This window comes from Salminus brasiliensis, chromosome 11, assembly GCF_030463535.1.
Source record: "Salminus brasiliensis chromosome 11, fSalBra1.hap2, whole genome shotgun sequence".
Classification (NCBI taxonomy): domain Eukaryota; kingdom Metazoa; phylum Chordata; class Actinopteri; order Characiformes; family Bryconidae; genus Salminus; species Salminus brasiliensis.
This window is the reverse complement of record NC_132888.1, coordinates 32,223,648-32,249,093: the sequence shown is the minus strand read 5'-3', so window position 1 is coordinate 32,249,093 and position 25,446 is coordinate 32,223,648. Positions and strand designations below refer to the sequence as shown.

The 25,446-nt window shown below is 38.7% G+C and overlaps 1 non-coding gene and 80 pseudogenes across 1 annotated transcript; all 81 read left to right on the top strand.

The window, feature by feature from the left end:
- The first annotated feature begins 23 nt into the window (after window positions 1-23).
- LOC140569603 (5S ribosomal RNA) lies at window positions 24-142 on the top strand (annotated as a pseudogene).
- Window positions 143-327: 185 nt separating this feature from the next.
- LOC140567481 (5S ribosomal RNA) lies at window positions 328-446 on the top strand (annotated as a pseudogene).
- A 185-nt stretch (window positions 447-631) lies between these two features.
- Window positions 632-750, top strand: LOC140569602 (5S ribosomal RNA; annotated as a pseudogene).
- A 185-nt stretch (window positions 751-935) lies between these two features.
- On the top strand, window positions 936-1,054 carry LOC140566090 (5S ribosomal RNA; annotated as a pseudogene).
- Window positions 1,055-1,239: 185 nt separating this feature from the next.
- Window positions 1,240-1,358, top strand: LOC140573133 (5S ribosomal RNA; annotated as a pseudogene).
- A 185-nt stretch (window positions 1,359-1,543) lies between these two features.
- Window positions 1,544-1,662, top strand: LOC140569601 (5S ribosomal RNA; annotated as a pseudogene).
- A 186-nt stretch (window positions 1,663-1,848) lies between these two features.
- On the top strand, window positions 1,849-1,967 carry LOC140569600 (5S ribosomal RNA; annotated as a pseudogene).
- Window positions 1,968-2,152: 185 nt separating this feature from the next.
- Window positions 2,153-2,271, top strand: LOC140569598 (5S ribosomal RNA; annotated as a pseudogene).
- Window positions 2,272-2,456: 185 nt separating this feature from the next.
- On the top strand, window positions 2,457-2,575 carry LOC140572814 (5S ribosomal RNA; annotated as a pseudogene).
- Window positions 2,576-2,797: 222 nt separating this feature from the next.
- On the top strand, window positions 2,798-2,916 carry LOC140570347 (5S ribosomal RNA; annotated as a pseudogene).
- Window positions 2,917-3,101: 185 nt separating this feature from the next.
- LOC140569597 (5S ribosomal RNA) lies at window positions 3,102-3,220 on the top strand (annotated as a pseudogene).
- A 185-nt stretch (window positions 3,221-3,405) lies between these two features.
- LOC140572813 (5S ribosomal RNA) lies at window positions 3,406-3,524 on the top strand (annotated as a pseudogene).
- Window positions 3,525-3,709: 185 nt separating this feature from the next.
- Window positions 3,710-3,828, top strand: LOC140566982 (5S ribosomal RNA; annotated as a pseudogene).
- A 185-nt stretch (window positions 3,829-4,013) lies between these two features.
- Window positions 4,014-4,132, top strand: LOC140570036 (5S ribosomal RNA; annotated as a pseudogene).
- Window positions 4,133-4,317: 185 nt separating this feature from the next.
- Window positions 4,318-4,436, top strand: LOC140570769 (5S ribosomal RNA; annotated as a pseudogene).
- A 222-nt stretch (window positions 4,437-4,658) lies between these two features.
- LOC140566079 (5S ribosomal RNA) lies at window positions 4,659-4,777 on the top strand (annotated as a pseudogene).
- A 185-nt stretch (window positions 4,778-4,962) lies between these two features.
- On the top strand, window positions 4,963-5,081 carry LOC140569596 (5S ribosomal RNA; annotated as a pseudogene).
- A 185-nt stretch (window positions 5,082-5,266) lies between these two features.
- On the top strand, window positions 5,267-5,385 carry LOC140569595 (5S ribosomal RNA; annotated as a pseudogene).
- A 185-nt stretch (window positions 5,386-5,570) lies between these two features.
- LOC140567147 (5S ribosomal RNA) lies at window positions 5,571-5,689 on the top strand (annotated as a pseudogene).
- A 185-nt stretch (window positions 5,690-5,874) lies between these two features.
- On the top strand, window positions 5,875-5,993 carry LOC140571387 (5S ribosomal RNA; annotated as a pseudogene).
- Window positions 5,994-6,178: 185 nt separating this feature from the next.
- On the top strand, window positions 6,179-6,297 carry LOC140568092 (5S ribosomal RNA; annotated as a pseudogene).
- Window positions 6,298-6,482: 185 nt separating this feature from the next.
- Window positions 6,483-6,601, top strand: LOC140567905 (5S ribosomal RNA; annotated as a pseudogene).
- Window positions 6,602-6,823: 222 nt separating this feature from the next.
- On the top strand, window positions 6,824-6,942 carry LOC140572922 (5S ribosomal RNA; annotated as a pseudogene).
- Window positions 6,943-7,127: 185 nt separating this feature from the next.
- Window positions 7,128-7,246, top strand: LOC140569594 (5S ribosomal RNA; annotated as a pseudogene).
- A 185-nt stretch (window positions 7,247-7,431) lies between these two features.
- LOC140569593 (5S ribosomal RNA) lies at window positions 7,432-7,550 on the top strand (annotated as a pseudogene).
- Window positions 7,551-7,772: 222 nt separating this feature from the next.
- Window positions 7,773-7,891, top strand: LOC140572187 (5S ribosomal RNA; annotated as a pseudogene).
- Window positions 7,892-8,409: 518 nt separating this feature from the next.
- LOC140571270 (5S ribosomal RNA) lies at window positions 8,410-8,528 on the top strand (annotated as a pseudogene).
- A 185-nt stretch (window positions 8,529-8,713) lies between these two features.
- LOC140568091 (5S ribosomal RNA) lies at window positions 8,714-8,832 on the top strand (annotated as a pseudogene).
- A 185-nt stretch (window positions 8,833-9,017) lies between these two features.
- Window positions 9,018-9,136, top strand: LOC140567904 (5S ribosomal RNA; annotated as a pseudogene).
- A 222-nt stretch (window positions 9,137-9,358) lies between these two features.
- LOC140567046 (5S ribosomal RNA) lies at window positions 9,359-9,477 on the top strand (annotated as a pseudogene).
- Window positions 9,478-9,662: 185 nt separating this feature from the next.
- LOC140570228 (5S ribosomal RNA) lies at window positions 9,663-9,781 on the top strand (annotated as a pseudogene).
- A 185-nt stretch (window positions 9,782-9,966) lies between these two features.
- LOC140572788 (5S ribosomal RNA) lies at window positions 9,967-10,085 on the top strand (annotated as a pseudogene).
- Window positions 10,086-10,270: 185 nt separating this feature from the next.
- On the top strand, window positions 10,271-10,389 carry LOC140566094 (5S ribosomal RNA; annotated as a pseudogene).
- A 222-nt stretch (window positions 10,390-10,611) lies between these two features.
- On the top strand, window positions 10,612-10,730 carry LOC140566293 (5S ribosomal RNA; annotated as a pseudogene).
- Window positions 10,731-10,915: 185 nt separating this feature from the next.
- LOC140571920 (5S ribosomal RNA) lies at window positions 10,916-11,034 on the top strand (annotated as a pseudogene).
- A 185-nt stretch (window positions 11,035-11,219) lies between these two features.
- Window positions 11,220-11,338, top strand: LOC140568242 (5S ribosomal RNA; annotated as a pseudogene).
- Window positions 11,339-11,523: 185 nt separating this feature from the next.
- On the top strand, window positions 11,524-11,642 carry LOC140571349 (5S ribosomal RNA; annotated as a pseudogene).
- A 185-nt stretch (window positions 11,643-11,827) lies between these two features.
- LOC140571348 (5S ribosomal RNA) lies at window positions 11,828-11,946 on the top strand (annotated as a pseudogene).
- A 185-nt stretch (window positions 11,947-12,131) lies between these two features.
- On the top strand, window positions 12,132-12,250 carry LOC140569338 (5S ribosomal RNA). Its single transcript, XR_011980636.1, has one exon. It is a non-coding gene; the product is annotated as a 5S ribosomal RNA (ribosomal RNA).
- Window positions 12,251-12,472: 222 nt separating this feature from the next.
- Window positions 12,473-12,591, top strand: LOC140566292 (5S ribosomal RNA; annotated as a pseudogene).
- Window positions 12,592-12,813: 222 nt separating this feature from the next.
- LOC140572377 (5S ribosomal RNA) lies at window positions 12,814-12,932 on the top strand (annotated as a pseudogene).
- A 185-nt stretch (window positions 12,933-13,117) lies between these two features.
- LOC140571919 (5S ribosomal RNA) lies at window positions 13,118-13,236 on the top strand (annotated as a pseudogene).
- Window positions 13,237-13,421: 185 nt separating this feature from the next.
- LOC140568241 (5S ribosomal RNA) lies at window positions 13,422-13,540 on the top strand (annotated as a pseudogene).
- Window positions 13,541-13,725: 185 nt separating this feature from the next.
- LOC140571347 (5S ribosomal RNA) lies at window positions 13,726-13,844 on the top strand (annotated as a pseudogene).
- A 185-nt stretch (window positions 13,845-14,029) lies between these two features.
- LOC140567717 (5S ribosomal RNA) lies at window positions 14,030-14,148 on the top strand (annotated as a pseudogene).
- A 185-nt stretch (window positions 14,149-14,333) lies between these two features.
- Window positions 14,334-14,452, top strand: LOC140573097 (5S ribosomal RNA; annotated as a pseudogene).
- A 185-nt stretch (window positions 14,453-14,637) lies between these two features.
- Window positions 14,638-14,756, top strand: LOC140571665 (5S ribosomal RNA; annotated as a pseudogene).
- A 185-nt stretch (window positions 14,757-14,941) lies between these two features.
- LOC140569592 (5S ribosomal RNA) lies at window positions 14,942-15,060 on the top strand (annotated as a pseudogene).
- Window positions 15,061-15,245: 185 nt separating this feature from the next.
- On the top strand, window positions 15,246-15,364 carry LOC140569591 (5S ribosomal RNA; annotated as a pseudogene).
- Window positions 15,365-15,549: 185 nt separating this feature from the next.
- On the top strand, window positions 15,550-15,668 carry LOC140569590 (5S ribosomal RNA; annotated as a pseudogene).
- Window positions 15,669-15,853: 185 nt separating this feature from the next.
- On the top strand, window positions 15,854-15,972 carry LOC140569589 (5S ribosomal RNA; annotated as a pseudogene).
- A 222-nt stretch (window positions 15,973-16,194) lies between these two features.
- LOC140567610 (5S ribosomal RNA) lies at window positions 16,195-16,313 on the top strand (annotated as a pseudogene).
- A 185-nt stretch (window positions 16,314-16,498) lies between these two features.
- On the top strand, window positions 16,499-16,617 carry LOC140566669 (5S ribosomal RNA; annotated as a pseudogene).
- Window positions 16,618-16,802: 185 nt separating this feature from the next.
- On the top strand, window positions 16,803-16,921 carry LOC140570227 (5S ribosomal RNA; annotated as a pseudogene).
- A 185-nt stretch (window positions 16,922-17,106) lies between these two features.
- On the top strand, window positions 17,107-17,225 carry LOC140572206 (5S ribosomal RNA; annotated as a pseudogene).
- Window positions 17,226-17,410: 185 nt separating this feature from the next.
- LOC140569587 (5S ribosomal RNA) lies at window positions 17,411-17,529 on the top strand (annotated as a pseudogene).
- Window positions 17,530-17,714: 185 nt separating this feature from the next.
- Window positions 17,715-17,833, top strand: LOC140566119 (5S ribosomal RNA; annotated as a pseudogene).
- A 185-nt stretch (window positions 17,834-18,018) lies between these two features.
- LOC140570926 (5S ribosomal RNA) lies at window positions 18,019-18,137 on the top strand (annotated as a pseudogene).
- Window positions 18,138-18,322: 185 nt separating this feature from the next.
- On the top strand, window positions 18,323-18,441 carry LOC140569586 (5S ribosomal RNA; annotated as a pseudogene).
- A 185-nt stretch (window positions 18,442-18,626) lies between these two features.
- LOC140569585 (5S ribosomal RNA) lies at window positions 18,627-18,745 on the top strand (annotated as a pseudogene).
- A 185-nt stretch (window positions 18,746-18,930) lies between these two features.
- LOC140569583 (5S ribosomal RNA) lies at window positions 18,931-19,049 on the top strand (annotated as a pseudogene).
- A 185-nt stretch (window positions 19,050-19,234) lies between these two features.
- LOC140569582 (5S ribosomal RNA) lies at window positions 19,235-19,353 on the top strand (annotated as a pseudogene).
- Window positions 19,354-19,538: 185 nt separating this feature from the next.
- On the top strand, window positions 19,539-19,657 carry LOC140569581 (5S ribosomal RNA; annotated as a pseudogene).
- Window positions 19,658-19,879: 222 nt separating this feature from the next.
- LOC140569996 (5S ribosomal RNA) lies at window positions 19,880-19,998 on the top strand (annotated as a pseudogene).
- A 185-nt stretch (window positions 19,999-20,183) lies between these two features.
- On the top strand, window positions 20,184-20,302 carry LOC140572181 (5S ribosomal RNA; annotated as a pseudogene).
- A 185-nt stretch (window positions 20,303-20,487) lies between these two features.
- LOC140569580 (5S ribosomal RNA) lies at window positions 20,488-20,606 on the top strand (annotated as a pseudogene).
- Window positions 20,607-20,791: 185 nt separating this feature from the next.
- Window positions 20,792-20,910, top strand: LOC140569995 (5S ribosomal RNA; annotated as a pseudogene).
- Window positions 20,911-21,095: 185 nt separating this feature from the next.
- On the top strand, window positions 21,096-21,214 carry LOC140571469 (5S ribosomal RNA; annotated as a pseudogene).
- Window positions 21,215-21,399: 185 nt separating this feature from the next.
- On the top strand, window positions 21,400-21,518 carry LOC140570226 (5S ribosomal RNA; annotated as a pseudogene).
- Window positions 21,519-21,703: 185 nt separating this feature from the next.
- Window positions 21,704-21,822, top strand: LOC140569994 (5S ribosomal RNA; annotated as a pseudogene).
- A 185-nt stretch (window positions 21,823-22,007) lies between these two features.
- On the top strand, window positions 22,008-22,126 carry LOC140569579 (5S ribosomal RNA; annotated as a pseudogene).
- A 185-nt stretch (window positions 22,127-22,311) lies between these two features.
- On the top strand, window positions 22,312-22,430 carry LOC140569993 (5S ribosomal RNA; annotated as a pseudogene).
- Window positions 22,431-22,615: 185 nt separating this feature from the next.
- On the top strand, window positions 22,616-22,734 carry LOC140570685 (5S ribosomal RNA; annotated as a pseudogene).
- A 185-nt stretch (window positions 22,735-22,919) lies between these two features.
- LOC140569578 (5S ribosomal RNA) lies at window positions 22,920-23,038 on the top strand (annotated as a pseudogene).
- A 185-nt stretch (window positions 23,039-23,223) lies between these two features.
- LOC140570868 (5S ribosomal RNA) lies at window positions 23,224-23,342 on the top strand (annotated as a pseudogene).
- A 185-nt stretch (window positions 23,343-23,527) lies between these two features.
- LOC140569577 (5S ribosomal RNA) lies at window positions 23,528-23,646 on the top strand (annotated as a pseudogene).
- Window positions 23,647-23,832: 186 nt separating this feature from the next.
- Window positions 23,833-23,951, top strand: LOC140567872 (5S ribosomal RNA; annotated as a pseudogene).
- Window positions 23,952-24,172: 221 nt separating this feature from the next.
- LOC140569575 (5S ribosomal RNA) lies at window positions 24,173-24,291 on the top strand (annotated as a pseudogene).
- A 185-nt stretch (window positions 24,292-24,476) lies between these two features.
- On the top strand, window positions 24,477-24,595 carry LOC140569574 (5S ribosomal RNA; annotated as a pseudogene).
- A 222-nt stretch (window positions 24,596-24,817) lies between these two features.
- On the top strand, window positions 24,818-24,936 carry LOC140572129 (5S ribosomal RNA; annotated as a pseudogene).
- Window positions 24,937-25,158: 222 nt separating this feature from the next.
- On the top strand, window positions 25,159-25,277 carry LOC140569573 (5S ribosomal RNA; annotated as a pseudogene).
- Window positions 25,278-25,446: the final 169 nt, after the last annotated feature.

Sequence of the window (25,446 nt, the reverse complement as noted above, 5' to 3'; positions counted from 1 at the left end):
CCTCTATTTTGCAAGGTGCTTCTGCTTACGGCCATTCCACCCTTAGAATGCCTGATCTCGTCTGATCTCAGAAGCTACCTAGGGTTGGGCCTGGTTAGTACTTGAATGGGAGACTGTCTGGGAATACCAGGTGTTGTAAGCTTTTCCAATCCTGCAAACAATTAAAGCTTACATTTCCATGTTATTTACATCTTTTGCACAAATTTGTAGTTGAAACTCTTTTGTGTTGTAAATGTTGATGTGTTGAAATGGAATGCTTTTGCTTGGTTTTGAACAAATATGGTCTTAGCTATGAAATTTGAATCCTCTAGTTTGCAAGGTGCTTCTGCTTACGGCCATTCCACCCTTAGAATGCCTGATCTTGTCTGATCTCAGAAGCTTCCTAGGGTTGGGCCTGGTTAGTACTTGAATGGGAGACTGTCTGGGAATATCAGGTGTTGTAAGCTTTTCCAATCCTGCAAACAATTAAAGCTTACATTTCCATGTTATTTACATCTTTTGCACAAATTTGTAGTTGAAACTCTTTTGTGTTGTAAATGTTGATGTGTTGAAATGGAATGCTTTTGCTTGGTTTTGAACAAATATGGTCTTAGCTATGAAATTTGAATCCTCTAGTTTGCAAGGTGCTTCTGCTTACGGCCATTCCACCCTTAGAATGCCTGATCTCGTCTGATCTCAGAAGCTACCTAGGGTTGGGCCTGGTTAGTACTTGAATGGGAGACTGTCTGGGAATACCAGGTGTTGTAAGCTTTTCCAATCCTGCAAACAATTAAAGCTTACATTTCCATGTTATTTACATCTTTTGCACAAATTTGTAGTTGAAACTCTTTTGTGTTGTAAATGTTGATGTGTTGAAATGGAATGCTTTTGCTTGGTTTTGAACAAATATGGTCTTAGCTATGAAATTTGAATCCTCTAGTTTGCAAGGTGCTTCTGCTTACGGCCATTCCACCCTTAGAATGCCTGATCTCGTCTGATCTCAGAAGCTTCCTAGGGTTGGGCCTGGTTAGTACTTGAATGGGAGACTGTCTGGGAATATCAGGTGTTGTAAGCTTTTCCAATCCTGCAAACAATTAAAGCTTACATTTCCATGTTATTTACATCTTTTGCACAAATTTGTAGGTGAAACTCTTTTGTGTTGTAAATGTTGATGTGTTGAAATGGAATGCTTTTGCTTGGTTTTGAACAAATATGGTCTTAGCTATGAAATTTGAATCCTCTAGTTTGCAAGGTGCTTCTGCTTACGGCAATTCCACCCTTAGAATGCCTGATCTCGTCTGATTTCAGAAGCTACCTAGGGTTGGGCCTGGTTAGTACTTGAATGGGAGACTGTCTGGGAATACCAGGTGTTGTAAGCTTTTCCAATCCTGCAAACAATTAAAGCTTACATTTCCATGTTATTTACATCTTTTGCACAAATTTGTAGTTGAAACTCTTTTGTGTTGTAAATGTTGATGTGTTGAAATGGAATGCTTTTGCTTGGTTTTGAACAAATATGGTCTTAGCTATGAAATTTGAATCCTCTAGTTTGCAAGGTGCTTCTGCTTACGGCCATTCCACCCTTAGAATGCCTGATCTCGTCTGATCTCAGAAGCTACCTAGGGTTGGGCCTGGTTAGTACTTGAATGGGAGACTGTCTGGGAATACCAGGTGTTGTAAGCTTTTCCAATCCTGCAAACAATTAAAGCTTACATTTCCATGTTATTTACATCTTTTGCACAAATTTGTAGTTGAAACTCTTTTGTGTTGTAAATGTTGATGTGTTGAAATGGAATGCTTTTGCTTGGTTTTGAACAAATATGGTCTTAGCTATGAAATTTGAATCCTCTAGGTTTGCAAGGTGCTTCTGCTTACGGCCATTCCACCCTTAGAATGCCTGATCTCGTCTGATCTCAGAAGCTACCTAGGGTTGGGCCTGGTTAGTACTTGAATGGGAGACTGTCTGGGAATACCAGGTGTTGTAAGCTTTTCCAATCCTGCAAACAATTAAAACTTACATTTCCATGTTATTTACATCTTTTGCACAAATTTGTAGTTGAAACTCTTTTGTGTTGTAAATGTTGATGTGTTGAAATGGAATGCTTTTGCTTGGTTTTGAACAAATATGGTCTTAGCTATGAAATTTGAATCCTCTAGTTTGCAAGGTGCTTCTGCTTACGGCCATTCCACCCTTAGAATGCCTGATCTCGTCTGATCTCAGAAGCTACCTAGGGTTGGGCCTGGTTAGTACTTGAATGGGAGACTGTCTGGGAATACCAGGTGTTGTAAGCTTTTCCAATCCTGCAAACAATTAAAGCTTACATTTCCATGTTATTTACATCTTTTGCACAAATTTGTAGTTGAAACTCTTTTGTGTTGTAAATGTTGATGTGTTGAAATGGAATGCTTTTGCTTGGTTTTGAACAAATATGGTCTTAGCTATGAAATTTGAATCCTCTAGTTTGCAAGGTGCTTCTGCTTACGGCCATTCCACCCTTAGAATGCCTGATCTCGTCTGATCTCAGAAGCTACCTAGGGTTGGGCCTGGTTAGTACTTGAATGGGAGACTGTCTGGGAATACCAGGTGTTTTAAGCTTTTCCAATCCTGCAAACAATTAAAGCTTACATTTCCATGTTATTTACATCTTTTGCACAAATTTGTAGATGAAACTCTTTTGTGTTGTAAATGTTGATGTGTTGAAATGGAATGCTTTGTGTTGTAAATGTTGATGTGTTGAAATGGAATGCTTTTGCTTGGTTTTGAACAAATATGGTCTTAGCTATGAAATTTGAATCCTCTAGTTTGCAAGGTGCTTCTGCTTACGGCCATTCCACCCTTAGAATGCCTGATCTCGTCTGATCTCAGAAGCTACCTGGGGTTGGGCCTGGTTAGTACTTGAATGGGAGACTGTCTGGGAATACCAGGTGTTGTAAGCTTTTCCAATCCTGCAAACAATTAAAGCTTACATTTCCATGTTATTTACATCTTTTGCACAAATTTGTAGTTGAAACTCTTTTGTGTTGTAAATGTTGATGTGTTGAAATGGAATGCTTTTGCTTGGTTTTGAACAAATATGGTCTTAGCTATGAAATTTGAATCCTCTAGTTTGCAAGGTGCTTCTGCTTACGGCCATTCCACCCTTAGAATGCCTGATCTCGTCTGATCTCAGAAGCTACCTAGGGTTGGGCCTGGTTAGTACTTGAATGGGAGACTGTCTGGGAATACCAGGTGTTGTAAGCTTTTCCAATCCTGCAAACAATTAAAGCTTACATTTCCATGTTATTTACATCTTTTGCACAAATTTGTAGTTGAAACTCTTTTGTGTTGTAAATGTTGATGTGTTGAAATGGAATGCTTTTGCTTGGTTTTGAACAAATATGGTCTTAGCTATGAAATTTGAATCCTCTAGTTTGGAAGGTGCTTCTGCTTACGGCCATTCCACCCTTAGAATGCCTGATCTCGTCTGATCTCAGAAGCTACCTAGGGTTGGGCCTGGTTAGTACTTGAATGGGAGACTGTCTGGGAATACCAGGTGTTTTAAGCTTTTCCAATCCTGCAAACAATTAAAGCTTACATTTCCATGTTATTTACATCTTTTGCACAAATTTGTAGATGAAACTCTTTTGTGTTGTAAATGTTGATGTGTTGAAATGGAATGCTTTTGCTTGGTTTTGAACAAATATGGTCTTAGCTATGAAATTTGAATCCTCTAGTTTGCAAGGTGCTCCTGCCTACGGCCATTCCACCCTTAGAATGCCTGATCTCGTCTGATCACAGAAGCTACCTAGGGTTGGGCCTGGTTAGTACTTGAATGGGAGACTGTCTGGGAATACCAGGTGTTGTAAGCTTTTCCAATCCTGCAAACAATTAAAGCTTACATTTCCATGTTATTTACATCTTTTGCACAAATTTGTAGTTGAAACTCTTTTGTGTTGTAAATGTTGATGTGTTGAAATGGAATGCTTTTGCTTGGTTTTGAACAAATATGGTCTTAGCTATGAAATTTGAATCCTCTAGTTTGCAAGGTGCTTCTGCTTACGGCCATTCCACCCTTAGAATGCCTGATCTCGTCTGATCTCAGAAGCTACCTAGGGTTGGGCCTGGTTAGTACTTGAATGGGAGACTGTCTGGGAATTCCAGGTGTTGTAAGCTTTTCCAATCCTGCAAACAATTAAAGCTTACATTTCCATGTTATTTACATCTATTGCACAAATTTGTAGTTGAAACTCTTTTGTGTTGTAAATGTTGATGTGTTGAAATGGAATGCTTTTGCTTGGTTTTGAACAAATATGGTCTTAGCTATGAAATTTGAATCCTCTAGTTTGCAAGGTGCTTCTGCTTACGGCCATTCCACCCTTAGAATGCCTGATCTCGTCTGATCTCAGAAGCTACCTAGGGTTGGGCCTGGTTAGTACTTGAATGGGAGACTGTCTGGGAATATCAGGTGTTGTAAGCTTTTCCAATCCTGCAAACAATTAAAGCTTACATTTCCATGTTATTTACATCTTTTGCACAAATTTGTAGACGAAACTCTTTTGTGTTGTAAATGTTGATGTGTTGAAATGGAATGCTTTGTGTTGTAAATGTTGATGTGTTGAAATGGAATGCTTTTGCTTGGTTTTGAACAAATATGATCTTAGCTATGAAATTTGAATCCTCTAGTTTGCAAGGTGCTTCTGCCTATGGCCATTCCACCCTTAGAATGCCTGATCTCGTCTGATCTCAGAAGCTACCTAGGGTTGGGCCTGGTTAGTACTTGAATGGGAGACTGTCTGGGAATATCAGGTGTTGTAAGCTTTTCCAATCCTGCAAACAATTAAAGCTTACATTTCCATGTTATTTACATCTTTTGCACAAATTTGTAGTTGAAACTCTTTTGTGTTGTAAATGTTGATGTGTTGAAATGGAATGCTTTTGCTTGGTTTTGAACAAATATGGTCTTAGCTATGAAATTTGAATCCTCTAGTTTGCAAGGTGCTTCTGCTTACGGCCATTCCACCCTTAGAATGCCTGATCTCGTCTGATCTCAGAAGCTACCTAGGGTTGGGCCTGGTTAGTACTTGAATGGGAGACTGTCTGGGAATACCAGGTGTTGTAAGCTTTTCCAATCCTGCAAACAATTAAAGCTTACATTTCCATGTTATTTACATCTTTTGCACAAATTTGTAGTTGAAACTCTTTTGTGTTGTAAATGTTGATGTGTTGAAATGGAATGCTTTTGCTTGGTTTTGAACAAATATGGTCTTAGCTATGAAATTTGAATCCTCTAGTTTGCAAGGTGCTTCTGCTTACGGCCATTCCACCCTTAGAATGCCTGATCTCGTCTGATCTCAGAAGCTACCTAGGGTTGGGCCTGGTTAGTACTTGAATGGGAGACTGTCTGGGAATACCAGGTGTTGTAAGCTTTTCCAATCCTGCAAACAATTAAAGCTTACATTTCCATGTTATTTACATCTTTTGCACAAATTTGTAGTTGAAACTCTTTTGTGTTGTAAATGTTGATGTGTTGAAATGGAATGCTTTTGCTTGGTTTTGAACAAATATGGTCTTAGCTATGAAATTTGAATCCTCTAGTTTGCAAGGTGCTTCTGCTTAAGGCCATTCCACCCTTAGAATGCCTGATCTCGTCTGATCTCAGAAGCTACCTAGGGTTGGGCCTGGTTAGTACTTGAATGGGAGACTGTCTGGGAATATCAGGTGTTGTAATCTTTTCCAATCCTGCAAACAATTAAAGCTTACATTTCCATGTTATTTACATCTTTTGCACAAATTTGTAGTTGAAACTCTTTTGTGTTGTAAATGTTGATGTGTTGAAATGGAATGCTTTTGCTTGGTTTTGAACAAATATGGTCTTAGCTATGAAATTTGAATCCTCTAGTTTGCAAGGTGCTTCTGCTTATGGCCATTCCACCCTTAGAATGCCTGATCTCGTCTGATCTCAGAAGCTAACTAGGGTTGGGCCTGGTTAGTACTTGAATGGGAGACTGTCTGGGAATACCAGGTGTTGTAAGCTTTTCCAATCCTGCAAACAATTAAAGCTTACATTTCCATGTTTTTTACATCTTTTGCACAAATTTGTAGTTGAAACTCTTTTGTGTTGTAAATGTTGATGTGTTGAAATGGAATGTTTTTGCTTGGTTTTGAACAAATATGGTCTTAGCTATGAAATTTGAATCCTCTAGTTTGCAAGGTGCTTTTGCTTGCGGCCATTCCATCCTTAGAATGTCTGATCTTGTCTGATCTCAGAAGCTCCCAAGGGTTGGGCCTGGTTAGTACTTGAATGGGAGACTGTCTGGGAATACCAGGTGTTGTAAGCTTTTCCAATCCTGCAAACAATTAAAGCTTACATTTCCATGTTATTTACATCTTTTGCACAAATTTGTAGTTGAAACTCTTTTGTGTTGTAAATGTTGATGTGTTGAAATGGAATGCTTTTGCTTGGTTTTGAACAAATATGGTCTTAGCTATGAAATTTGAATCCTCTAGTTTGCAAGGTGCTTCTGCTTATGGCCATTCCACCCTTAGAATGCCTGATCTCGTCTGATCTCAGGAGCTACCTAGGGTTGGGCACGGTTAGTATTTGAATGGGAGACTGTCTGGGAATACCAGGTGTTGTAAGCTTTTCCAATCCTGCAAACAATTAAAGCTTACATTTCCATGTTATTTACATCTTTTGCACAAATTTGTAGATGAAACTCTTTTGTGTTGTAAATGTTGATGTGTTAAAATGGAATGCTTTGTGTTGTAAATGTTGATGTGTTGAAATGGAATGCTTTTGCTTGGTTTTGAACAAATATGGTCTTAGCTATGAAATTTGAATCCTCTAGTTTGCAAGGTGCTTCTGCTTACGGCCATTCCACCCTTAGAATGCCTGATCTCGTCTGATCTCAGAAGCTACCTAGGGTTGGGCACGGTTAGTACTTGAATGGGAGACTGTCTGGGAATACCAGGTGTTGTAAGCTTTTCCAATCCTGCAAACAATTAAAGCTTACATTTCCATGTTTTTTACATCTTTTGCACAAATTTGTAGTTGAAACTCTTTTGTGTTGTAAATGTTGATGTGTTGAAATTGAATGCTTTTGCTTGGTTTTGAACAAATATGGTCTTAGCTATGAAATTTGAATCCTCTAGTTTGCAAGGTGCTTCTGCTTACGGCCATTCCACCCTTAGAATGCCTGATCTCGTCTGATCTCAGAAGCTACCTAGGGTTGGGCCTGGTTAGTACTTGAATGGGAGACTGTCTGGGAATACCAGGTGTTGTAAGCTTTTCCAATCCTGCAAACAATTAAAGCTTACATTTCCATGTTATTTACATCTTTTGCACAAATTTGTAGTTGAAACTCTTTTGTGTTGTAAATGTTGATGTGTTGAAATGGAATGCTTTTGCTTGGTTTTGAACAAATATGGTCTTAGCTATGAAATTTGAATCCTCTAGTTTGGAAGGTGCTTCTGCTTACGGCCATTCCACCCTTAGAATGCCTGATCTCGTCTGATCTCAGAAGCTACCTAGGGTTGGGCCTGGTTAGTACTTGAATGGGAGACTGTCTGGGAATACCAGGTGTTGTAAGCTTTTCCAATCCTGCAAACAATTAAAGCTTACATTTCCATGTTATTTACATCTTTTGCACAAATTTGTAGATGAAACTCTTTTGTGTTGTAAATGTTGATGTGTTGAAATGGAATGCTTTGTGTTGTAAATGTTGATGTGTTGAAATGGAATGCTTTTGCTTGGTTTTGAACAAATATGGTCTTAGCTATGAAATTTGAATCCTCTAGTTTGCAAGGTGCTTCTGCTTGCGGCCATTCCATCCTTAGAATGCCTGATCTCGTCTGATCTCAGAAGCTACCTAGGGTTGGGCCTGGTTAGTACTTGAATGGGAGACTGTCTGGGAATACCAGGTGTTGTAAGCTTTTCCAATCCTGCAAACAATTAAAGCTTACATTTCCATGTTTTTTACATCTTTTGCACAAATTTGTAGTTGAAACACTTTTGTGTTGTAAATGTTGATGTGTTGAAATGGAATGTTTTTGCTTGGTTTTGAACAAATATGGTCTTAGCTATGAAATTTGAATCCTCTAGTTTGTAAGGTGCTTCTGCTTGCGGCCATTCCATCCTTAGAATGCCTGATCTTGTCTGATCTCAGAAGCTACCAAGGGTTGGGTAGCTTCTGAGGGTTGGGCCTGGTTAGTACCAGGTGTTGTAAGCTTTTCCAATCCTGCAAACAATTAAAGCTTACATTTCCATATTATTTACATCTTTTGCACAAATTTGTAGTTGAAACTCTTTTGTGTTGTAAATGTTGATGTGTTGAAATGGAATGCTTTGTGTTGTAAATGTTGATGTGTTGAAATGGAATGCTTTTGCTTGGTTTTGAACAAATATGGTCTTAGCTATGAAATTTGAATCCTCTAGTTTGCAAGGTGCTTCTGCTTATGGCCATTCCACCCTTAGAATGCCTGATCTCGTCTGATCTCAGAAGCTAACTAGGGTTGGGCCTGGTTAGTACTTGAATGGGAGACTGTCTGGGAATACCAGGTGTTGTAAGCTTTTCCAATCCTGCAAACAATTAAAGCTTACATTTCCATGTTTTTTACATCTTTTGCACAAATTTGTAGTTGAAACTCTTTTGTGTTGTAAATGTTGATGTGTTGAAATGGAATGTTTTTGCTTGGTTTTGAACAAATATGGTCTTAGCTATGAAATTTGAATCCTCTAGTTTGCAAGGTGCTTTTGCTTGCGGCCATTCCATCCTTAGAATGTCTGATCTTGTCTGATCTCAGAAGCTCCCAAGGGTTGGGCCTGGTTAGTACTTGAATGGGAGACTGTCTGGGAATACCAGGTGTTGTAAGCTTTTCCAATCCTGCAAACAATTAAAGCTTACATTTCCATGTTATTTACATCTTTTGCACAAATTTGTAGTTGAAACTCTTTTGTGTTGTAAATGTTGATGTGTTGAAATGGAATGCTTTTGCTTGGTTTTGAACAAATATGGTCTTAGCTATGAAATTTGAATCCTCTAGTTTGCAAGGTGCTTCTGCTTATGGCCATTCCACCCTTAGAATGCCTGATCTCGTCTGATCTCAGGAGCTACCTAGGGTTGGGCACGGTTAGTATTTGAATGGGAGACTGTCTGGGAATACCAGGTGTTGTAAGCTTTTCCAATCCTGCAAACAATTAAAGCTTACATTTCCATGTTATTTAAATCTTTTGCACAAATTTATAGATGAAACTCTTTTGTGTTGTAAATGTTGATGTGTTGAAATGGAATGCTTTGTGTTGTAAATGTTGATGTGTTGAAATGGAATGTTTTTGCTTGGTTTTGAACAAATATGGTCTTAGCTATGAAATTTGAATCCTCTAGTTTGCTAGGTGCTTCTGCTTACGGCCATTCCACCCTCAGAATGCCTGATCTCGTCTGATCTCAGGAGCTACCTAGGGTTGGGCACGGTTAGTACTTGAATGGGAGACTGTCTGGGAATACCAGGTGTTGTAAGCTTTTCCAATCCTGCAAACAATTAAAGCTTACATTTCCATGTTATTTACATCTTTTGCACAAATTTGTAGTTGAAACTCTTTTGTGTTGTAAATATTGATGTGTTGAAATGGAATGCTTTTGCTTGGTTTTGAACAAATATGGTCTTAGCTATGAAATTTGAATGCTCTAGTTTGCTAGGTGCTTCTGCTTACGGCCATTCCACCCTCAGAATGCCTGATCTCGTCTGATCTCAGAAGCTACCTAGGGTTGGGCCTGGTTAGTACTTGAATGGGAGACTGTCTGGGAATACCAGGTGTTGTAAGCTTTTCCAATCCTGCAAACAATTAAAGCTTACATTTCCATGTTATTTACATCTTTTGCACAAATTTGTAGTTGAAACTCTTTTGTGTTGTAAATGTTGATGTGTTGAAATGGAATGCTTTTGCTTGGTTTTGAACAAATATGGTCTTAGCTATGAAATTTGAATCCTCTAGTTTGGAAGGTGCTTCTGCTTACGGCCATTCCACCCTTAGAATGCCTGATCTCGTCTGATCTCAGAAGCTACCTAGGGTTGGGCCTGGTTAGTACTTGAATAGGAGACTGTCTGGGAATACCAGGTGTTGTAAGCTTTTCCAATCCTGCAAACAATTAAAGCTTACATTTCCATGTTATTTACATCTTTTGCACAAATTTGTAGTTGAAACTCTTTTGTGTTGTAAATGTTGATGTGTTGAAATGGAATGTTTTTGCTTGGTTTTGAACAAATATGGTCTTAGCTATGAAATTTGAATCCTCTAGTTTGGAAGGTGCTTCTGCTTACGGCCATTCCACCCTTAGAATGCCTGATCTCGTCTGATCTCAGAAGCTACCTAGGGTTGGGGCTGGTTAGTACTTGAATGGGAGACTGTCTGGGAATACCAGGTGTTGTAAGCTTTTCCAATCCTGCAAACAATTAAAGCTTACATTTCCATGTTATTTACATCTTTTGCACAAATTTGTAGTTGAAACTCTTTTGTGTTGTAAATGTTGATGTGTTGAAATGGAATGCTTTGTGTTGTAAATGTTGATGTGTTGAAATGGAATGCTTTTGCTTGGTTTTGAACAAATATGGTCTTAGCTATGAAATTTGAATCCTCTAGTTTGCAAGGTGCTTCTGCTTACGGCCATTCCACCCTTAGAATGCCTGATCTCGTCTGATCTCAGAAGCTACCTAGGGTTGGGCACGGTTAGTACTTGAATGGGAGACTGTCTGGGAATATCAGGTGTTGTAAGCTTTTCCAATCCTGCAAACAATTAAAGCTTACATTTCCATGTTATTTACATCTTTTGCACAAATTTGTAGTTGAAACTCTTTTGTGTTGTAAATGTTGATGTGTTGAAATGGAATGCTTTTGCTTGGTTTTGAACAAATATGGTCTTAGCTATGAAATTTGAATCCTCTAGTTTGCAAGGTGCTTCTGCTTATGGCCATTCCACCCTTAGAATGCCTGATCTCGTCTGATCTCAGAAGCTACCTAGGGTTGGGCCTGGTTAGTACTTGAATGGGAGACTGTCTGGGAATACCAGGTGTTGTAAGTTTTTCCAATCCTGCAAACAATTAAAGCTTACATTTCCATGTTTTTTACATCTTTTGCACAAATTTGTAGTTGAAACTCTTTTGTGTTGTAAATGTTGATGTGTTGAAATGGAATGTTTTTGCTTGGTTTTGAACAAATATGGTCTTAGCTATGAAATTTGAATCCTCTAGTTTGCAAGGTGCTTCTGCTTGTGGCCATTCCATCCTTAGAATGCCTGATCTTGTCTCATCTCAGAAGCTACCAAGGGTTGGGCCTGGTTAGTACTTGAATGGGAGACTGTCTGGGAATACCAGGTGTTGTAAGCTTTTCCAATCCTGCAAACAATTAAAGCTTACATTTCCATGTTATTTACATCTTTTGCACAAATTTGTAGTTGAAACTCTTTTGTGTTGTAAATATTGATGTGTTGAAATGGAATGCTTTTGCTTGGTTTTGAACAAATATGGTCTTAGCTATGAAATTTGAATCCTCTAGTTTGCTAGGTGCTTCTGCTTACGGCCATTCCACCCTCAGAATGCCTGATCTCGTCTGATCTCAGAAGCTACCTAGGGTTGGGCCTGGTTAGTACTTGAATGGGAGACTGTCTGGGAATATCAGGTGTTGTAAGCTTTTCCAATCCTGCAAACAATTAAAGCTTACATTTCCATGTTATTTACATCTTTTGCACAAATTTGTAGTTGAAACTCTTTTGTGTTGTAAATATTGATGTGTTGAAATGGAATGCTTTTGCTTGGTTTTGAACAAATATGGTCTTAGCTATGAAATTTGAATCCTCTAGTTTGCTAGGTGCTTCTGCTTACGGCCATTCCACCCTCAGAATGCCTGATCTCGTCTGATCTCAGAAGCTACCTAGGGTTGGGCCTGGTTAGTACTTGAATGGGAGACTGTCTGGGAATATCAGGTGTTGTAAGCTTTTCCAATCCTGCAAACAATTAAAGCTTACATTTCCATGTTATTTACATCTTTTGCACAAATTTGTAGTTGAAACTCTTTTGTGTTGTAAATGTTGATGTGTTGAAATGGAATGCTTTTGCTTGGATTTGAACAAATATGGTCTTAGCTATGAAATTTGAATCCTCTAGTTCGCAAGGTAGTTCTGCTTACGACCATTCCACCCTTAGAATACCTGATCTCCTCTGATCTCAGAAGTTAACTAGGGTTGGGCCTGGTTAGTACTTGAATGGGAGACTGTCTGGGAATACCAGGTGTTGTAAGCTTTTCCAATCCTGCAAACAATTAAAGCTTACATTTCCATGTTATTTACATCTTTTGCACAAATTTGTAGTTGAAACTCTTTTGTGTTGTAAATGTTGATGTGTTGAAATGGAATGCTTTGTGTTGTAAATGTTGATGTGTTGAAATGGAATGCTTTTGCTTGGTTTTGAACAAATATGGTCTTAGCTATGAAATTTGAATCCTCTAGTTTGCAAGGTGCTTCTGCTTACGGCCATTCCACCCTTAGAATGCCTGATCTCGTCTGATCTCAGAAGCTACCTAGGGTTGGGCACGGTTAGTACTTGAATGGGAGACTGTCTGGGAATATCAGGTGTTGTAAGCTTTTCCAATCCTGCAAACAATTAAAGCTTACATTTCCATGTTATTTACATCTTTTGCACAAATTTGTAGATGAAACTCTTTTGTGTTGTAAATGTTGATGTGTTGAAATGGAATGCTTTGTATTGTAAATGTTGATGTGTTGAAATGGAATGCTTTTGCTTGGTTTTGAACAAATATGGTCTTAGCTATGAAATTTGAATCCTCTAGTTTGCTAGGTGCTTCTGCTTACGGCCATTCCACCCTCAGAATGCCTGATCTCGTCTGATTTCAGAAGCTACCTAGGGTTGGGCCTGGTTAGTACTTGAATGGGAGACTGTCTGGGAATACCAGGTGTTGTAAGCTTTTCCAATCCTGCAAACAATTAAAGCTTACATTTCCATGTTATTTACATCTTTTGCACAAATTTGTAGTTGAAACTCTTTTGTGTTGTAAATGTTGATGTGTTGAAATGGAATGCTTTTGCTTGGTTTTGAACAAATATGGTCTTAGCTATGAAATTTGAATCCTCTAGTTTGCAAGGTGCTTCTGCTTATGGCCATTCCACCCTTAGAATGCCTGATCTCGTCTGATCTCAGAAGCTACCTAGGGTTGGGCCTGGTTAGTACTTGAATGGGAGACTGTCTGGGAATACCAGGTGTTGTAAGTTTTTCCAATCCTGCAAACAATTAAAGCTTACATTTCCATGTTTTTTACATCTTTTGCACAAATTTGTAGTTGAAACTCTTTTGTGTTGTAAATGTTGATGTGTTGAAATGGAATGTTTTTGCTTGGTTTTGAACAAATATGGTCTTAGCTATGAAATTTGAATCCTCTAGTTTGCAAGGTGCTTCTGCTTGTGGCCATTCCATCCTTAGAATGCCTGATCTTGTCTCATCTCAGAAGCTACCAAGGGTTGGGCCTGGTTAGTACTTGAATGGGAGACTGTCTGGGAATACCAGGTGTTGTAAGCTTTTCCAATCCTGCAAACAATTAAAGCTTACATTTCCATGTTATTTACATCTTTTGCACAAATTTGTAGTTGAAACTCTTTTGTGTTGTAAATATTGATGTGTTGAAATGGAATGCTTTTGCTTGGTTTTGAACAAATATGGTCTTAGCTATGAAATTTGAATCCTCTAGTTTGCTAGGTGCTTCTGCTTACGGCCATTCCACCCTCAGAATGCCTGATCTCGTCTGATCTCAGAAGCTACCTAGGGTTGGGCCTGGTTAGTACTTGAATGGGAGACTGTCTGGGAATATCAGGTGTTGTAAGCTTTTCCAATCCTGCAAACAATTAAAGCTTACATTTCCATGTTATTTACATCTTTTGCACAAATTTGTAGTTGAAACTCTTTTGTGTTGTAAATATTGATGTGTTGAAATGGAATGCTTTTGCTTGGTTTTGAACAAATATGGTCTTAGCTATGAAATTTGAATCCTCTAGTTTGCTAGGTGCTTCTGCTTACGGCCATTCCACCCTCAGAATGCCTGATCTCGTCTGATCTCAGAAGCTACCTAGGGTTGGGCACAGTTAGTACTTGAATGGGAGACTGTCTGGGAATATCAGGTGTTGTAAGCTTTTCCAATCCTGCAAACAATTAAAGCTTACATTTCCATGTTATTTACATCTTTTGCACAAATTTGTAGTTGAAACTCTTTTGTGTTGTAAATGTTGATGTGTTGAAATGGAATGCTTTTGCTTGGATTTGAACAAATATGGTCTTAGCTATGAAATTTGAATCCTCTAGTTCGCAAGGTAGTTCTGCTTACGACCATTCCACCCTTAGAATACCTGATCTCCTCTGATCTCAGAAGTTATCTAGGGTTGGGCCTGGTTAGTACTTGAATGGGAGACTGTCTGGGAATATCAGGTGTTGTAAGCTTTTCCAATCCTGCAAACAATTAAAGCTTACATTTCCATGTTATTTACATCTTTTGCACAAATTTGTAGTTGAAACTCTTTTGTGTTGTAAATGTTGATGTGTTGAAATGGAATGCTTTTGCTTGGTTTTGAACAAATATGGTCTTAGCTATGAAATTTGAATCCTCTAGTTTGCAAGGTGCTTCTGCTTACGGCCATTCCACCCTTAGAATGCCTGATCTCGTCTGATCTCAGAAGCTACCTAGGGTTGGGCCTGGTTCGTACTTGAATGGGAGACTGTCTGGGAATACCAGGTGTTGTAAGCTTTTCCAATCCTGCAAACAATTAAAGCTTACATTTCCATGTTATTTACATCTTTTGCACAAATTTGTAGTTGAAACTCTTTTGTGTTGTAAATGTTGATGTGTTGAAATGGAATGCTTTTGCTTGGTTTTGAACAAATATGGTCTTAGCTATGAAATTTGAATCCTCTAGTTTGCAAGGTGCTTCTGCTTACGGCCATTCCACCCTTAGAATGCCTGATCTCGTCTGATCTCAGAAGCTACCTAGGGTTGGGCCTGGTTAGTACTTGAATGGGAGACTGTCTGGGAATACCAGGTGTTGTAAGCTTTTCCAATCCTGCAAACAATTAAAGCTTACATTTCCATGTTATTTACATCTTTTGCACAAATTTGTAGTTGAAACTCTTTTGTGTTGTAAATGTTGATGTGTTGAAATGGAATGCTTTTGCTTGGTTTTGAACAAATATGGTCTTAGCTATGAAATTTGAATCCTCTAGTTTGCAAGGTGCTTCTGCTTACGGCCATTCCACCCTTAGAATGCCTGATCTCGTCTGATCTCAGAAGCTACCTAGGGTTGGGCCTGGTTAGTACTTGAATGGGAGACTGTCTGGGAATACCAGGTGTTGTAAGCTTTTCCAATCCTGCAAACAATTAAAGCTTACATTTCCATGTTATTTACATCTTTTGCACAAATTTGTAGTTGAAACTCTTTTGTGTTGTAAATGTTGATGTGTTGAAATGGAATGCTTTTGCTTGGTTTTGAACAAATATGGTCTTAGCTATGAAATTTGAATCCTCTAGTTTGCAAGGTGCTTCTGCTTACGGCCATTCCACCCTTAGAATGCCTGATCTCGTCTGATCTCAGAAGCTACCTAGGGTTGGGCCTGGTTAGTACTTGAATGGGAGACTGTCTGGGAATACCAGGTGTTGTAAGCTTTTCCAATCCTGCAAACAATTAAAGCTTACATTTCCATGTTATTTACATCTTTTGCACAAATTTGTAGTTGAAACTCTTTTGTGTTGTAAATGTTGATGTGTTGAAATGGAATGCTTTTGCTTGGTTTTGAACAAATATGGTCTTAGCTATGAAATTTGAATCCTCTAGTTTGCAAGGTGCTTCTGCTTACGGCCATTCCACCCTTAGAATGCCTGATCTCGTCTGATCTCAGAAGCTACCTAGGGTTGGGCCTGGTTAGTACTTGAATGGGAGACTGTCTGGGAATACCAGGTGTTGTAAGCTTTTCCAATCCTGCAAACAATTAAAGCTTACATTTCCATGTTATTTACATCTTTTGCACAAATTTGTAGTTGAAACTCTTTTGTGTTGTAAATGTTGATGTGTTGAAATGGAATGCTTTGTATTGTAAATGTTGATGTGTTGAAATGGAATGCTTTTGCTTGGTTTTGAACAAATATGGTCTTAGCTATGAAATTTGAATCCTCTAGTTTGCAAGGTGCTTCTGCTTACTGCCATTCCACCCTTAGAATGCCTGATCTCGTCTGATCTCAGAAGCTACCTAGGGTTGGGCCTGGTTCGTACTTGAATGGGAGACTGTCTGGGAATACCAGATGTTGTAAGCTTTTCCAATCCTGCAAACAATTAAAGCTTACATTTCCATGTTATTTACATCTTTTGCACAAATTTGTAGTTGAAACTCTTTTGTGTTGTAAATGTTGATGTGTTGAAATGGAATGCTTTTGCTTGGTTTTGAACAAATATGGTCTTAGCTATGAAATTTGAATCCTCTAGTTTGCAAGGTGCTTCTGCTTACGGCCATTCCACCCTTAGAATGCCTGATCTTGTCTGATCTCAGAAGCTACCTAGGGTTGGGCCTGGTTAGTACTTGAATGGGAGACTGTCTGGGAATACCAGGTGTTGTAAGGTTTTCCAATCCTGCAAACAATTAAAGCTTACATTTCCATGTTATTTACATCTTTTGCACAAATTTGTAGTTGAAACTCTTTTGTGTTGTAAATATTGATGTGTTGAAATGGAATGCTTTTGCTTGGTTTTGAACAAATATGGTCTTAGCTATGAAATTTGAATCCTCTAGTTTGCTAGGTGCTTCTGCTTACGGCCATTCCACCCTCAGAATGCCTGATCTCGTCTGATCTCAGAAGCTACCTAGGGTTGGGCCTGGTTAGTACTTGAATGGGAGACTGTCTGGGAATACCAGGTGTTGTAAGCTTTTCCAATCCTGCAAACAATTAAAGCTTACATTTCCATGTTATTTACATCTTTTGCACAAATTTGTAGTTGAAACTCTTTTGTGTTGTAAATGTTGATGTGTTGAAATGGAATGCTTTTGCTTGGTTTTGAACAAATATGGTCTTAGCTATGAAATTTGAATCCTCTAGTTCGCAAGGTAGTTCTGCTTACGACCATTCCACCCTTAGAATACCTGATCTCGTCTGATCTCAGAAGCTACCTAGGGTTGGGCCTGGTTAGTACTTGAATGGGAGACTGTCTGGGAATATCAGGTGTTGTAAGCTTTTCCAATCCTGCAAACAATTAAAGCTTACATTTCCATGTTATTTACATCTTTTGCACAAATTTGTAGTTGAAACTCTTTTGTGTTGTAAATGTTGATGTGTTGAAATGGAATGCTTTTGCTTGGTTTTGAACAAATATGGTCTTAGCTATGAAATTTGAATCCTCTAGTTTGCAAGGTGCTTCTGCTTACGGCCATTCCACCCTTAGAATGCCTGATCTCGTCTGATCTCAGAAGCTACCTAGGGTTGGGCCTGGTTAGTACTTGAATGGGAGACTGTCTGGGAATACCAGGTGTTGTAAGCTTTTCCAATCCTGCAAACAATTAAAGCTTACATTTCCATGTTATTTACATCTTTTGCACAAATTTGTAGTTGAAACTCTTTTGTGTTGTAAATGTTGATGTGTTGAAATGGAATGCTTTTGCTTGGTTTTGAACAAATATGGTCTTAGCTATGAAATTTGAATCCTCTAGTTTGCAAGGTGCTTCTGCTTACGGCCATTCCACCCGTAGAATCCCTGATCTCGTCTGATCTCAGAAGCTACCTAGGGTTGGGCCTGGTTAGTACTTGAATGGGAGACTGTCTGGGAATATCAGGTGTTGTAAGCTTTTCCAATCCTGCAAACAATTAAAGCTTACATTTCCATGTTATTTACATCTTTTGCACAAATTTGTAGTTGAAACTCTTTTGTGTTGTAAATGTTGATGTGTTGAAATGGAATGCTTTTGCTTGGTTTTGAACAAATATGGTCTTAGCTATGAAATTTGAATCCTCTAGTTTGCAAGGTGCTTCTGCTTGCGGCCATTCCACCCTTAGAATGCCTGATCTCGTCTGATCTCAGAAGCTACCTAGGGTTGGGCCTGGTTAGTACTTGAATGGGAGACTGTCTGGGAATACCAGGTGTTGTAAGCTTTTCCAATCCTGCAAACAATTAAAGCTTACATTTCCATGTTATTTACATCTTTTGCACAAATTTGTAGTTGAAACTCTTTTGTGTTGTAAATGTTGATGTGTTGAAATGGAATGCTTTTGCTTGGTTTTGAACAAATATGGTCTTAGCTATGAAATTTGAATCCTCTAGTTTGCAAGGTGCTTCTGCTTACGGCCATTCCACCCTTAGAATGCCTGATCTCGTCTGATCTCAGAAGCTACCTAGGGTTGGGCCTGGTTAGTACTTGAATGGGAGACTGTCTGGGAATACCAGGTGTTGTAAGCTTTTCCAATCCTGCAAACAATTAAAGCTTACATTTCCATGTTATTTACATCTTTTGCACAAATTTGTAGTTGAAACTCTTTTGTGTTGTAAATGTTGATGTGTTGAAATGGAATGCTTTTGCTTGGTTTTGAACAAATATGGTCTTAGCTATGAAATTTGAATCCTCTAGTTTGCAAGGTGCTTCTGCTTACGGCCATTCCACCCTTAGAATGCCTGATCTCGTCTGATCTCAGAAGCTACCTAGGGTTGGGCCTGGTTAGTACTTGAATGGGAGACTGTCTGGGAATACCAGGTGTTGTAAGCTTTTCCAATCCTGCAAACAATTAAAGCTTACATTTCCATGTTATTTACATCTTTTGCACAAATTTGTAGTTGAAACTCTTTTGTGTTGTAAATGTTGATGTGTTGAAATGGAATGCTTTTGCTTGGTTTTGAACAAATATGGTCTTAGCTATGAAATTTGAATCCTCTAGTTTGCAAGGTGCTTCTGCTTACGGCCATTCCACCCTTAGAATGCCTGATCTCGTCTGATCTCAGAAGCTACCTAGGGTTGGGCCTGGTTAGTACTTGAATGGGAGACTGTCTGGGAATACCAGGTGTTGTAAGCTTTTCCAATCCTGCAAACAATTAAAGCTTACATTTCCATGTTATTTACATCTTTTGCACAAATTTGTAGTTGAAACTCTTTTGTGTTGTAAATGTTGATGTGTTGAAATGGAATGCTTTTGCTTGGTTTTGAACAAATATGGTCTTAGCTATGAAATTTGAATCCTCTAGTTTGCAAGGTGCTTCTGCTTACGGCCATTCCACCCTTAGAATGCCTGATCTCGTCTGATCTCAGAAGCTACCTAGGGTTGGGCCTGGTTAGTACTTGAATGGGAGACTGTCTGGGAATACCAGGTGTTGTAAGCTTTTCCAATCCTGCAAACAATTAAAGCTTACATTTCCATGTTATTTACATCTTTTGCACAAATTTGTAGTTGAAACTCTTTTGTGTTGTAAATGTTGATGTGTTGAAATGGAATGCTTTTGCTTGGTTTTGAACAAATATGGTCTTAGCTATGAAATTTGAATCCTCTAGTTTGCAAGGTGCTTCTGCTTACGGCCATTCCACCCTTAGAATGCCTGATCTCGTCTGATCTCAGAAGCTACCTAGGGTTGGGCCTGGTTAGTACTTGAATGGGAGACTGTCTGGGAATACCAGGTGTTGTAAGCTTTTCCAATCCTGCAAACAATTAAAGCTTACATTTCCATGTTATTTACATCTTTTGCACAAATTTGTAGATGAAACTCTTTTGTGTTGTAAATGTTGATGTGTTGAAATGGAATGCTTTGTGTTGTAAATGTTGATGTGTTGAAATGGAATGCTTTTGCTTGGTTTTGAACAAATATGGTCTTAGCTATGAAATTTGAATCCTCTAGTTTGCAAGGTGCTTCTGCTTACGGCCATTCCACCCTTAGAATTCCTGATCTCGTCTGATCTCAGAAGCTACCTAGGGTTGGGCCTGGTTAGTACTTGAATGGGAGACTGTCTGGGAATACCAGGTGTTGTAAGCTTTTCCAATCCTGCAAACAATTAAAGCTTACATTTCCATGTTATTTACATCTTTTGCACAAATTTGTAGTTGAAACTCTTTTGTGTTGTAAATGTTGATGTGTTGAAATGGAATGCTTTTGCTTGGTTTTGAACAAATATGGTCTTAGCTATGAAATTTGAATCCTCTAGTTTGCAAGGTGCTTCTGCTTACGGCCATTCCACCCTTAGAATGCCTGATCTTGTCTGATCTCAGAAGCTACCTAGGGTTGGGCCTGGTTAGTACTTGAATGGGAGACTGTCTGGGAATACCAGGTGTTGTAAGCTTTTCCAATCCTGCAAACAATTAAAGCTTACATTTCCATGTTATTTACATCTTTTGCACAAATTTGTAGTTGAAACTTTTTTTTGTTGTAAATGTTGATGTGTTGAAATGGAATGCTTTTGCTTGGTTTTGAACAAATATGGTCTTAGCTATGAAATTTGAATCCTCTAGTTTGCAAGGTGCTTCTGCTTACGGCCATTCCACCCTTAGAATGCCTGATCTCGTCTGATCTCAGAAGCTACCTAGGGTTGGGCCTGGTTAGTACTTGAATGGGAGACTGTCTGGGAATACCAGGTGTTGTAAGCTTTTCCAATCCTGCAAACAATTAAAGCTTACATTTCCATGTTATTTACATCTTTTGCACAAATTTGTAGTTGAAACTCTTTTGTGTTGTAAATGTTGATGTGTTGAAATGGAATGCTTTTGCTTGGTTTTGAACAAATATGGTCTTAGCTATGAAATTTGAATCCTCTAGTTTGCAAGGTGCTTCTGCTTACGGCCATTCCACCCTTAGAATTCCTGATCTCGTCTGATCTCAGAAGCTACCTAGGGTTGGGCCTGGTTAGTACTTGAATGGGAGACTGTCTGGGAATACCAGGTGTTGTAAGCTTTTCCAATCCTGCAAACAATTAAAGCTTACATTTCCATGTTATTTACATCTTTTGCACAAATTTGTAGTTGAAACTCTTTTGTGTTGTAAATGTTGATGTGTTGAAATGGAATGCTTTTGCTTGGTTTTGAACAAATATGGTCTTAGCTATGAAATTTGAATCCTCTAGTTTGCAAGGTGCTTCTGCTTACGGCCATTCCACCCTTAGAATGCCTGATTTCGTCTGATCTCAGAAGCTACCTAGGGTTGGGCCTGGTTAGTACTTGAATGGGAGACTGTCTGGGAATACCAGGTGTTGTAAGCTTTTCCAATCCTGCAAACAATTAAAGCTTACATTTCCATGTTATTTACATCTTTTGCACAAATTTGTAGTTGAAACTCTTTTGTGTTGTAAATGTTGATGTGTTGAAATGGAATGCTTTTGCTTGGTTTTGAACAAATATGGTCTTAGCTATGAAATTTGAATCCTCTAGTTTGCAAGGTGCTTCTGCTTACGGCCATTCCACCCTCAGAATGCCTGATCTCGTCTGATCTCAGAAGCTACCTAGGGTTGGGCCTGGTTAGTACTTGAATGGGAGACTGTCTGGGAATACCAGGTGTTGTAAGCTTTTCCAATCCTGCAAACAATTAAAGCTTACATTTCCATGTTATTTACATCTTTTGCACAAATTTGTAGTTGAAACTCTTTTGTGTTGTAAATGTTGATGTGTTGAAATGGAATGCTTTTGCTTGGTTTTGAACAAATATGGTTTTAGCTATGAAATTTGAATCCTCTAGTTTGCAAGGTGCTTCTGCTTACGGCCATTCCACCCTTAGAATTCCTGATCTCGTCTGATCTCAGAAGCTACCTAGGGTTGGGCCTGGTTAGTACTTGAATGGGAGACTGTCTGGGAATACCAGGTGTTGTAAGCTTTTCCAATCCTGCAAACAATTAAAGCTTACATTTCCATGTTATTTACATCTTTTGCACAAATTTGTAGTTGAAACTCTTTTGTGTTGTAAATGTTGATGTGTTGAAATGGAATGCTTTTGCTTGGTTTTGAACAAATATGGTCTTAGCTATGAAATTTGAATCCTCTAGTTTGCAAGGTGCTTCTGCTTACGGCCATTCCACCCTTAGAATGCCTGATCTCGTCTGATCTCAGAAGCTACCTAGGGTTGGGCCTGGTTAGTACTTGAATGGGAGACTGTCTGGGAATACCAGGTGTTGTAAGCTTTTCCAATCCTGCAAACAATTAAAGCTTACATTTCCATGTTATTTACATCTTTTGCACAAATTTGTAGTTGAAACTCTTTTGTGTTGTAAATGTTGATGTGTTGAAATGGAATGCTTTTGCTTGGTTTTGAACAAATATGGTCTTAGCTATGAAATTTGAATCCTCTAGTTTGCAAGGTGCTTCTGCTTACGGCCATTCCACCCTTAGAATTCCTGATCTCGTCTGATCTCAGAAGCTACCTAGGGTTGGGCCTGGTTAGTACTTGAATGGGAGACTGTCTGGGAATACCAGGTGTTGTAAGCTTTTCCAATCCTGCAAACAATTAAAGCTTACATTTCCATGTTATTTACATCTTTTGCACAAATTTGTAGTTGAAACTCTTTTGTGTTGTAAATGTTGATGTGTTGAAATGGAATGCTTTTGCTTGGTTTTGAACAAATATGGTCTTAGCTATGAAATTTGAATCCTCTAGTTTGCAAGGTGCTTCTGCTTACGGCCATTCCACCCTTAGAATGCCTGATCTCGTCTGATCTCAGAAGTTACCAAGGGTTGGGCCTGGTTAGTACTTGAATGGGAGACTGTCTGGGAATACCAGGTGTTGTAAGCTTTTCCAATCCTGCAAACAATTAAAGCTTACATTTCCATGTTATTTACATCTTTTGCACAAATTTGTAGTTGAAACTCTTTTGTGTTGTAAATGTTGATGTGTTGAAATGGAATGCTTTTGCTTGGTTTTGAACAAATATGGTCTTAGCTATGAAATTTGAATCCTCTAGTTTGCAAGGTGCTTCTGCTTACGGCCATTCCACCCTTAGAATGCCTGATCTCGTCTGATCTCAGAAGCTACCTAGGGTTGGGCCTGGTTAGTACTTGAATGGGAGACTGTCTGGGAATACCAGGTGTTGTAAGCTTTTCCAATCCTGCAAACAATTAAAGCTTACATTTCCATGTTATTTACATCTTTTGCACAAATTTGTAGTTGAAACTCTTTTGTGTTGTAAATGTTGATGTGTTGAAATGGAATGCTTTTGCTTGGTTTTGAACAAATATGGTCTTAGCTATGAAATTTGAATCCTCTAGTTTGCAAGGTGCTTCTGCTTACGGCCATTCCACCCTTAGAATGCCTGATCTTGTCTGATCTCAGAAGCTACCAAGGGTTGGGCCTGGTTAGTACTTGAATGGGAGACTGTCTGGGAATACCAGGTGTTGTAAGCTTTTCCAATCCTGCAAACAATTAAAGCTTACATTTCCATGTTATTTACATCTTTTGCACAAATTTGTAGTTGAAACTCTTTTGTGTTGTAAATGTTGATGTGTTGAAATGGAATGCTTTTGCTTGGTTTTGAACAAATATGGTCTTAGCTATGAAATTTGAATCCTCTAGTTTGCAAGGTGCTTCTGCTTACGGCCATTCCACCCTTAGAATGCCTGATCTCGTCTGATCTCAGAAGCTACCTAGGGTTGGGCCTGGTTAGTACTTGAATGGGAGACTGTCTGGGAATACCAGGTGTTGTAAGCTTTTCCAATCCTGCAAACAATTAAAGCTTACATTTCCATGTTATTTACATCTTTTGCACAAATTTGTAGTTGAAACTCTTTTGTGTTGTAAATGTTGATGTGTTGAAATGGAATGCTTTTGCTTGGTTTTGAACAAATATGGTCTTAGCTATGAAATTTGAATCCTCTAGGTTTGCAAGGTGCTTCTGCCTACGGCCATTCCAACCTTAGAATGCCTGATCTCGTCTGATCTCAGAAGCTACCTAGGGTTGGGCCTGGTTAGTACTTGAATGGGAGACTGTCTGGGAATATCAGGTGTTGTAAGATTTCCAATCCTGCAAACAATTAAAGCTTACATTTCCATGTTATTTACATCTTTTGCACAAATTTGTAGATGAAACTCTTTTGTGTTGTAAATGTTGATGTGTTGAAATGGAATGCTTTGTGTTGTAAATGTTGATGTGTTGAAATGGAATGCTTTTGCTTGGTTTTGAACAAATATGGTCTTAGCTATGAAATTTGAATCCTCTAGTTTGCAAGGTGCTTCTGCTTACGGCCATTCCACCCTTAGAATGCCTGATCTCGTCTGATCTCAGAAGCTACCTAGGGTTGGGCCTGGTTAGTACTTGAATGGGAGACTGTCTGGGAATACCAGGTGTTGTAAGCTTTTCCAATCCTGCAAACAATTAAAGCTTACATTTCCATGTTTTTTACATCTTTTGCACAAATTTGTAGTTGAAACTCTTTTGTGTTGTAAATGTTGATGTGTTGAAATGGAATGTTTTTGCTTGGTTTTGAACAAATATGGTCTTAGCTATGAAATTTGAATCCTCTAGTTTGCAAGGTGCTTCTGCTTACGGCCATTCCACCCTTAGAATGCCTGATCTCGTCTGATCTCAGAAGCTACCTAGGGTTGGGCCTGGTTAGTACTTGAATGGGAGACTGTCTGGGAATACCAGGTGTTGTAAGCTTTTCCAATCCTGCAAACAATTAAAGCTTACATTTCCATGTTATTTACATCTTTTGCACAAATTTGTAGTTGAAACTCTTTTGTGTTGTAAATGTTGATGTGTTGAAATGGAATGCTTTGTGTTGTAAATGTTGATGTGTTGAAATGGAATGCTTTTGCTTGGTTTTGAACAAATATGGTCTTAGCTATGAAATTTGAATCCTCTAGTTTGGAAGGTGCTTCTGCTTACGGCCATTCCACCCTTAGAATGCCTGATCTCGTCTGATCTCCGAAGCTACCTAGGGTTGGGCCTGGTTAGTACTTGAATGGGAGACTGTCTGGGAATACCAGGTGTTGTAAGCTTTTCCAATCCTGCAAACAATTAAAGCTTACATTTCCATGTTATTTACATCTTTTGCACAAATTTGTAGATGAAACTCTTTTGTGTTGTAAATGTTGATGTGTTGAAATGGAATGCTTTGTGTTGTAAATGTTGATGTGTTGAAATGGAATGCTTTTGCTTGGTTTTGAACAAATATGGTCTTAGCTATGAAATTTGAATCCTCTAGTTTGCAAGGTGCTTCTGCTTACGGCCATTCCACCCTTAGAATGCCTGATCTCGTCTGATCTCAGAAGCTACCTAGGGTTGGGCCTGGTTAGTACTTGAATGGGAGACTGTCTGGGAATACCAGGTGTTGTAAGCTTTTCCAATCCTGCAAACAATTAAAGCTTACATTTCCATGTTATTTACATCTTTTGCACAAATTTGTAGTTGAAACTCTTTTGTGTTGTAAATGTTGATGTGTTGAAATGGAATGCTTTTGCTTGGTTTTGAACAAATATGGTCTTAGCTATGAAATTTGAATCCTCTAG